This window comes from Lemur catta, chromosome X, assembly GCF_020740605.2.
Source record: "Lemur catta isolate mLemCat1 chromosome X, mLemCat1.pri, whole genome shotgun sequence".
NCBI classification, from domain to species: domain Eukaryota; kingdom Metazoa; phylum Chordata; class Mammalia; order Primates; family Lemuridae; genus Lemur; species Lemur catta.
Genome location: NC_059155.1, coordinates 71,300,195 through 71,309,378, shown reverse-complemented (window position 1 = coordinate 71,309,378; position 9,184 = coordinate 71,300,195). Strand labels below are relative to the sequence as shown.

General features: G+C 40.0%; 1 non-coding gene across 1 annotated transcript; it reads left to right on the top strand.

Annotated features, from left to right (window-relative positions):
* Positions 1-2,045: 2,045 nt before the first annotated feature.
* On the top strand, positions 2,046-2,107 carry LOC123628974. The gene has a single exon (XR_006731849.1). It is a non-coding gene; the product is annotated as a U7 small nuclear RNA (small nuclear RNA).
* The last annotated feature ends 7,077 nt before the right edge of the window (positions 2,108-9,184 follow it).

Here is a 9,184-nt window from a genome sequence, read left to right as displayed (position 1 = left end):
GGCAAAGAAAATTTAAAAGTGTACCAGGACTTATTGATAGCAAATGTCTGAAGAAAAGTGTTTTCTTTTAAACTATTGATTGAGTGTAAACAACAGGTATGTTTTCTAGAGACCAATTTGCCTGTGTTTGTCAAAATGTAAAATGCGTATAAGCAGTAAGTACGGAGCATAAGGCATTTATCTATTTTTCTTTTTTTCGTGTGTTAACGTTTAAATTTAAAATACCAGAGTTGGAACGTTAAGGAATGGTAGAGAAGCCACATTTTTTCCACATTCTTGAGGTTCCTGGCTGGGGCAGGGCTTGGTTAACTTTGCTGAGCTTCCTAGCAGGCAGGGCAATCTAAGGAAGAGGCAAGAAGACCTTAACTGAAGCCCTGCAGCTCCCAGATCCCCCATGAGGAGGTGAGAAAGAGCAAGAGCCTTTGAATGGTTCTTTCTTTCTTTGGGGACCCTAAACCAATCTTCATGGTGCCTCCTGGCTTGTTGCAACTCTTGAGAGGCAATTGTTACATTTTGCAACATTTTGTGAGCCAGCTGTTACATTGTTGGCAGCTTGAAATCGGTCTGGCTGGGAGTGTTTACACCAGAGAAATTGGCAACCGTTACAGCTCAGGGCTTTATTTTATCCAGGAAAACCTACTGACCAGCACACCAGCCCCGAAGACCTTATAAACCTATTTACATTTCAAGCTACATAGAGTTTTCTATCATCTTTGAGGCTGCATGATATTCAGGGGGTTCTTTTCATCGTAAGACACAGGATGGTTTCCAAGGTGTGATGAGGACGGTAAGAGTGAGTGAATACACCAAAAAATAAATGTGGGGTGAAAGTCCAGAATGTCTCTAAGAAAAACCTTGAGCTACCAAAAGGTTCTGAAATGTATCTAGATGACCCAGTAGCCTAAATGTAAATTGTAGCAGACAAATGCCTTCCAGCAGCCGCTCTGACTCAAGTTCAAGGCGGAAAGGAAAGCCTAGAATAAAAAAAAACATTCTCCATACAGAAATAAAACACACCGTAACCTCACTATTATTCAGAATAATTGGCAAGAGTGATCATAAAGTACTTCAAGACTCTGTCCATTTATTTTCAAACGTTACAGACATACCTCAGATCCACATCTGCTAACGTGCACTCAAATGTTATACACAGACTGTAAAACAAAAATATAAAATGGGAACTAATGAAAAAAATAAAATGAATAAAAGTTTTATTTGACCTTCATAATCTAACCTCACGTGAAAAGTCTTTACTATGCAATTGGCTGCAAAGGTCAGAAGTTGAAGGAATGATGAAAAACGGTTTATAATAATTTCCTTAGAATTTTTGCTCCCAAGTTTGATCCCGTTCAAACGCAAGTGTTTCAAACACAAAGATGTTAGACATCAGATTTGTTACTGGCGTAGTTTAGAGATAGACTCACAGAGCGGGGGAATGAAAATATGTAGAGCCCTTATGGAAAAGAGTAGGGAGGTTCCTCAAAAAACTACAAATAGCACTAGCAAATGGGGAGTGGGGAGGAGGAAAGGGGTAAAAACCAACCAAACAGGTACAATGAACACTATTTGGGTGATGGGCACACTTACAGCCATGACTCAAGCATTACACAAGGGATCCATGCAACCACAAACATTTGTACCCCCTTAGTATTTTGAAATAAAAAAATAAAATTAAAAGAACTATCAAATAATGCAGCAATGCTACCATGGGTATTAATCCAAAGGATTTGAAATCAGTATGTTTAAAGTATTTGAGGTGAAGGAGATGTTAATTACCTTAATTCAATCACACCATGTTGTATGTGTATAATATATCATAGCATCCACTTTGTACCCCATAAATATTAATATATATTAATACAATTACAGTTTGTCAGTATTCAAGGAAAAATTAGCTAATAGAATCACACACACACAAAAAGAGAGAGACTCACATAAACAAAGAAAGAGTCTAATTGGAGGCTCAGGTATGTTGGGAATCTGCAATGTAGGAGGGGAAAAAATGGGCTATTCAATGAACAGTTTGCAGACAGCCACCCATTAAAAAATGTTATAGCTCTTTTAAAAGTTGTCTAGCAGATTTTCCCATTTTTATTCGAAACCCCCAACCCCACCTCCAATCTCCTACCATACTCCATATATCAATAAATTACAAAAGGTTTAGCATTTTGAATTTTTTTAAAAAAATAATAAACCCAGAAACAAGTTGATCATAGTAATTTTGGTGAACTCCCTACACCTAAATGCCAGAAAATGTACATTCAATTACATTAAAATTTTGTAGCATACTACATCGATGTTATTATTTCCATGTGTTATATACATAAAAATACATAAACTTTTTGAGTAAAATGTTATATATATATGTATTAGATTGGAAGAAAAAAATGAAATGAACTGGAAAATATTTGCAATATACAGAGAGCTAAACTGTGGAATTATGGAATAGTTTTCTATCCCAATTGCAGTGAAGGTTATACCAACGTATACATATGATAACATCTGTAGAGCTGTATAGCACCATAATGTATAGTACTGTACAGCAAAGGCAGAAAATATGTACATTTAAAAATTGTTAAGCGGCAAATAAGGTCTGCAGTTTACATAACAGTAATGTACCACATTAATTTTCTGGTTCTGACGACGTACTACAGTTCTGTAAGATGCTGCCATTGACAGAGGACAGAGAAAATCTGATGTGTGTGCAACTTCTTGTGGATTTTAAATTATTTCAAAAGAAAAAGGAAGAAAATAAAAAACCCCTGAATTGCAAGAAAGTTATAACGTAAACCCCACTTTTTAAAAATAAGCAAAGGACAAATAATTCAATAAAAGAAATACAAATGGCCACTATGTCTAAAAATATACTAAATCTCACCCATAAAGAAATGTGGATTGAAAATATTGAAATATCACTTCTTTCAACCAATCCAGTGGCCAAAAATTATAAGAGTTGAGAAAACTTGCTCAAGTTTTGGTTATGAGAAACGTATCTTCATTGTTGATAGGTGTTAACTGATGTAGTGTTTCTGGATTGGCAATATCTGATCATAATTTAATTGTGTAAATCCTTTGATCCAGGGATTCTTCTTCTATTATAGAAACTGATCCTACAAACACCAATACACACACACACACACACGCACACACACGCACACGCAACTTTGCAAATGCATATGCCTATGTGCACACTGGTTATTTTATGTTATATATGTCATATATTATTATGTAGTATTATTTGTAATATGAAAAATGGCAAACCATTTAATTCTCTTTTTCACACACAATTGAATAAGTCACAGTGCTTGTTTCTCCATTCTTGGGATACTTCGCTTAGTAGAATGGGCTCCAGCTCCATCCAGGATAATACAAGAGGTGCTAGATCACCATTGTTTTCTGTGGCTGAGTAGAACTCCATGGTGTATATAGACAATATTTTATTAATCCACTCATGCACTGATGGGCACTTGGGTTGTTTCCACATCTTTGCGATTGTGAATTGTGCTGCTATAAACATTCTAGTGCAGATGTCTTTTTTACAGAATGTCTCTTTTTCTTTTGGACAGATGTGAGAGGGGGAGGAGGGGATGGGTATATTCACACCTACTGGGTGTGGTGCCCACTGTCTGGGGGATGGGCACACTTGTAGCTCTGACTCGGGTGGGGCAAAGGCAATGTATGTAACCTAAACATTTGTACCCCCGTAATATGCTGAAATTGAAAAAAGACTTATTTTCATCATCATAAATATAATGTTTATGTGAAAAATTACAATATGTACATATGATGATATTTTAGATTATTTTAAATGATGAATTATTTTAAACACCCTTACAAACTTGGGGGATGACCACCTCCCTGAAAAATACATACCTTTAAAAAGTTGTGCCATCAACATTCATTTTGCCTAGCTAGAAAGAGGAAATCTACTGCTATACTTGGACCCCAGAATGAAGATGATATTTTTTTAGTTTAAGAACACTTTTGAAAAGTGAAAAACAAAGCCAACCTTCAGCAGAGATAAAAGGAAAGGAAATGTTCGGGCCCAGCAAAATTAGAGCAGGGCCAAGAAAATAAAAGCATGACATAGAGATGTAGGGGGATGGTTAAAAGGGCAGGGTCGTCTGTAGCTTCCTGAATCCATCAGCCAGAAAGACGAAAGCTCTGGTTTGAAACAGTTCAGCATTAGACACGTGCAGCTGCACCGGCACAGCCTCTGCCCCTTTGAAAAGAGAACACAGGGATTGCAGAGCGCAGAAAGGCCTGTCCCGGCTTCCAGGGGAGCTGGCGCGGGTCCTTCCCATGGGCCGGCTGCGAAGCCAGCCGCTGCCAGGAGCTGACACAAGATATTCCACGACCGGCCGTTAGGAAGGAAAATCCACCCAACTGCCATCCCAAACTAGCTCGTAAAAACATTATGGCAACCTGTGATGGGGCGGCCGTGGCAGTTTTGGCCCAGCCGTTGTAAAACAAACAAACAAACAAAAAACAAAAACGAAAAGCCGGACCAACTTTTTGTCAACGTACGAATTTACAGCGTCGAGGCTCAGGGGCCAGAGAAGAGAATCATACTCACATAATGACAGAACATTAATAAATGTGCTGTAATAAAAGCCGCTGCGAGCCAGACAGCTGCGATGTGCCCTATTGAAAAATACACATGAAAAAAGAAATGGATTCAAGGGTTTTAATTCACAGACGTCATGAGAAAGCAACAAGTTTCTTTTCAACTCTAGCTGTCCCTCGTGAAATCACCAATATTGAGTCCCCATTTAATGTGGAAAAGCAAAGAGACGCAAACCCTACATTTTTTAAAAGTGTTTTTCAAACACTAAACAAGACCCAAGAGAGGCTCATGGACTCAATTTCGTAGGTCTCTACTTACATTAAAAAATAATTCGAAATAGCTGAGTAGAACTCCATGGTGTACATAGACCACATTTTATTAATCCACTCATGGATTGATGGGCACTTGGGTTGTTTCCACATCCTCACATTTGTGAATTGTGCTGCTGTAAACATTCGGGTGCAGATATCTTTGTTATAGAATGTTTTTTGTTCTTTTGGGTAGATGCCCAATGAAATAAAACAGGGCTCTACATAACTATTAATAACTTCGTATTTGATAACGCCATTTCTACACTATTAATATTGCAGTCTTGGCATTGCCTTGTTCAGTCTGACTTTTAGGCATGAACCTGTCTGCGTGTGTGTGAGTTCTGTAAAGTATGCCTGATATATTTGTCACTGTGGCCACAGTGAGAGTTCGAAAAAACATTGGCTTAGGGGATCTCTCGTTAAGCTTAGTTTTAAGATTCTATTTGTAAACGAGCATAAATTTCCCATATTGGATGTCACCATCAGCTACTTTCTTTAGAAAAAGGGTTGGTGTGGGGTTGAGTGCAAAAGAGAAACAACAACAACAACAAAAACAAGACAAAGAAAAGGCACCTAAACATCCACCCACAGGGAAATGGCTCATTCTGAGGCGTGAGTTGGCTTTTGCAAGGCACTCGAATCTCTGCAGACCATATTAACTTTCTTCTTTCTCCACTGATATTAGAGTGACATCACTGTTCAAGCTCTTGCCTTTTGTAGATTTTTCTCCTCCCATTTTCCAAGGCACTCATTTTAAACGGCCTCCGCACAAATCCCGATTCATTACGAAGAACTGTTTTCCGGCCAGTAGGTTTCCGAGACATCGACCCCAGGAGGGCTATGAAAGCTGAGTGTGCAGCCGGCGGGAAGCCAGACATTAATAATAACTCCATGCGAAAGCATGGATCTGTTTCTTTGTGATGTGCTTGAGAACAAAAAAAATGTTTTGGATTAAAGTCCAGAGACAGGTGTGCAGGCCCCTGCCCTCTCTGGGTTTTGGAGGAAGGAGCGAAGGTCTACGGGAGATTCCGGGGGCTGGGAGTTGCTGTATAGCAGGTATAAAGTTTTAGTCATGTCAGACATAAAATATCTGGAGATCCGCTGCACGACAGTGCTTGCCGTGAATAGCATTGTACCGCACGTTTACAAATTTGTTAAAAGGGTTGCTCTCGTATTGCAGTTTTTAATCACAATTTCAAAAAATTATCTGAGTTGCAACATTACACATGTAGGAAACAGTCTCCCACATGGACTTATTGACAGCCACTTGTCTATCAAAATAAATTTGCAACAGATGAACAGATAAAGAAAATGTGGCTTATAGACACAGGGGGAATACTATTCAGCCATAAAAAAGAATAAAATCGTGTCATTCATGGCAATGTGGATGGAACTCGGGGACGTTATGTTAAGTGAAATAAGCCGGGCACAGAAAGTTAAACACGGCATGTTCTCTCTCATATGGGGAAGCTAAAAGAAAATTTATCTCACAGAAATAAAAAGCACAAGGGAGGATACTGGAGTCTGGGAACACTCTATACTGAAGGGGAGAGGGAGAGATTTGTCAAACAACACAAAGTTACAGCTAGACAGGAGGAATAGGTCTAGTGTTCTACAGCACTCTAGGATGACTATAGTTAACAACAGTGTGTTACATAGTTTCAAATAGCCAGGAAAAGGATATTAAATGTTTCCAACACAAAGAAATGATACATGTTTGCCATGATGTATATGTTAACTACCTTGACCATTATACATTGCATCGAATCATCACTAGGTACCCCGTGAATATGTACAAGTATTATTTGTCAATTAAAATATAATTAAAAAAATAACAAATTTGACCCACAAAAGGGTTGACTGGCCAGTTTACGTAGATCATGATTTTCTCTGCCTTGCAACAAAACAAAACATCAGACGCCAAAATCTCTCTTCTGTAAGCTCTCTGTAGGTCTGCCGCATTGGCCAGTTTTTTCATCAGAAAACAGAGAATCTTGTTCTTTCTTTCTTCAATGAATGTCTTAATATTTGCTATTATTATTATTGTTATTATTTTTGAAATGTCACTTAGCACCTTGGCAAGAGCAGGATGCAGACGGAGTCTAAATCTCAGCTGTCATTGTTTTTTTCCCCCACTGTGAGGTCTTGCATAAACAGCTTGGTCTTTTATAGCCTCAATCATTCTACCCTCAAAGTGGGCAGGTGTCCCTGGTCAGTGCGTAAGTGTGTCAGGGTGGCCTGGAACCTCCCAATTGCCTAACAACAGCTAAAGATCACTCTTGAGCTCTCTCTACTCTTTGCAGTTTCCGTCCTGAGCTAGCAGGCACCCTGCTGAGACTCTGTTTTTCACAAACACCTGAACAGAGCCCAGAGAAAGGAAATGCAAATCTTTCCCTTTACATTTCACCAGCTCACAGCTTTTAGAATCGTTTCTACAGCCTAAAGGTGTTCCTGAGAAGGTCCGGGAACAGATAGCAGGGGGGGCGGACTCGGGTCTTCCTTTCTTGCCCCAAACTGTATCTCAGGGGTAAAATCACATCCCCTGGGATGGGCCTGACTCCAGCTCAGAGAGAACCAAGTCTCCAGGAACAAAGAAAACAGCAAGAAAGATGGACAACTTGACATCTAGCAACTGCCTGCTAATTGTTCCACAACAGTTACTATTTTTCTCTTTGTTCCCATAAAAGCAGTGAGCCACTTGTCCTCCCGGCTGGCATTTGCCTTTGATTTATTTGGGATGCATCTCTCTCTCTTTCTCTCTCTCTCTCTCTCTCTCTCTCTCTCTCTCTCTCTCGTTATCTCTGTCCTTCTAAAGAACATATATATATTATTTCTTTTTACTTTTATATCTTAATCTCTGTGTGAGCAATCCTTCTCTACCCGCGCCGTGAGCACCTGCTAGTCTTTTCCACCCTCACGTTAAGTATTAAAGGAAAGCCTGTATAAGGTGCAGCCCACCTCTTGCACGGAAGGGGTGCCCCCAAAACAATGACTCCTCTCTGTTTCTGCCAGCCACACCTGAGGCAGCCTCCTCGTGAGACCACACAGGGTCCAGCCACCTAAGTTTTCCCTTAACGTCCTCGGAACAGTTATCCGATTCTTTCAGCAAGCATGCCGAACAGGCTTGGCTTCTGGGAAAGCACTAAGCTCTAAGAACAGCGTGTGCCTAAAAAATATATGTGTGTGTGTGTGTGTGTCTGTGTGTGTAATATACAAGGTGTCCCCAAAGTCACCATACATAGGGAAAACGGGAAATTGCAGCTAAATGTACCTTTATGTGCAAAATATTCATTACAAAATTTCTCCTTTGTATGCAGACTACAAAGGAAAACAAATCTCTCCCTCTCCCCTTCGGTATGCAATATTCCCCGACTCCAGTATCTTCTGCTCTACTTTTTACTTGTATAAGATAAAATTTTTTTTTTTTGGCTTCCAGGTAGGAAAGAGAACAGGCGTTGTTTACCTCCCAGTGCCTGCCTTATTTCCCTTAACAGAATGTCGCCCGGGGCCATCCACTTACCTCCCGGTGCCTGCCTTATTTCCCTTAACAGAATGTCGCCAGGGGCCATCCACGAGAATGTTTGGAGACTACAAAAGAAAAAATTTGTCATGAGTATCTTGTAAATACAGGTACATTTTCCCCATGTACAGTGACTTTGGGGACACCCTGTACACATGAGAATGAACCAGGTCACAAGTAAATGGGCTTGTTTGGACCCTTGGTTGGGAGTGACATTCCAGCCCCTGGTAACAGCAACTGTTAAAAATGACAAATCCAGTGATTTACATGGAGGAAGGCAGAGTTTTCAGGAAGCTGCAAAGGTGACTCAAACCTGGTGTCAAGCTATGTGAGTAAACTTAAGAGTTGAGCAATGAACTACTTTGTTTATTTACGGTGACAAGGGCAGTGCATTTTTAACAACTTCCCCTGAACTTTGCAGGTTGCCCTTTATAAGTTGTTAAAAATGCACTCCCCTTGTCACCGTAAATAAACAAAGTAGTTCATTGCTCAACTCTTAAGTTTACTGGTTACACTCTCCATTGGGAATTGGCCAATGCTGCCCCCCGAGGGCCAAATCCAGGACTGCAACAGTTTTTGTCAATAAAACTTTATCGGAACACCACCATGCCCGTTCTTTCCATATTGTCTGCGATGGCTTTTTGCACTCTAGGGGACATTGTGCATCCCGCAAAGCCAAAAACTATTTACCCTCTGGAGCTCTGCAGAACATGCTAACTCCAAGGTGACACGAGAGCACAAAAGCTACGAGCTCGTTTGGCGACGGAAGCATACCGGAATCGGCAC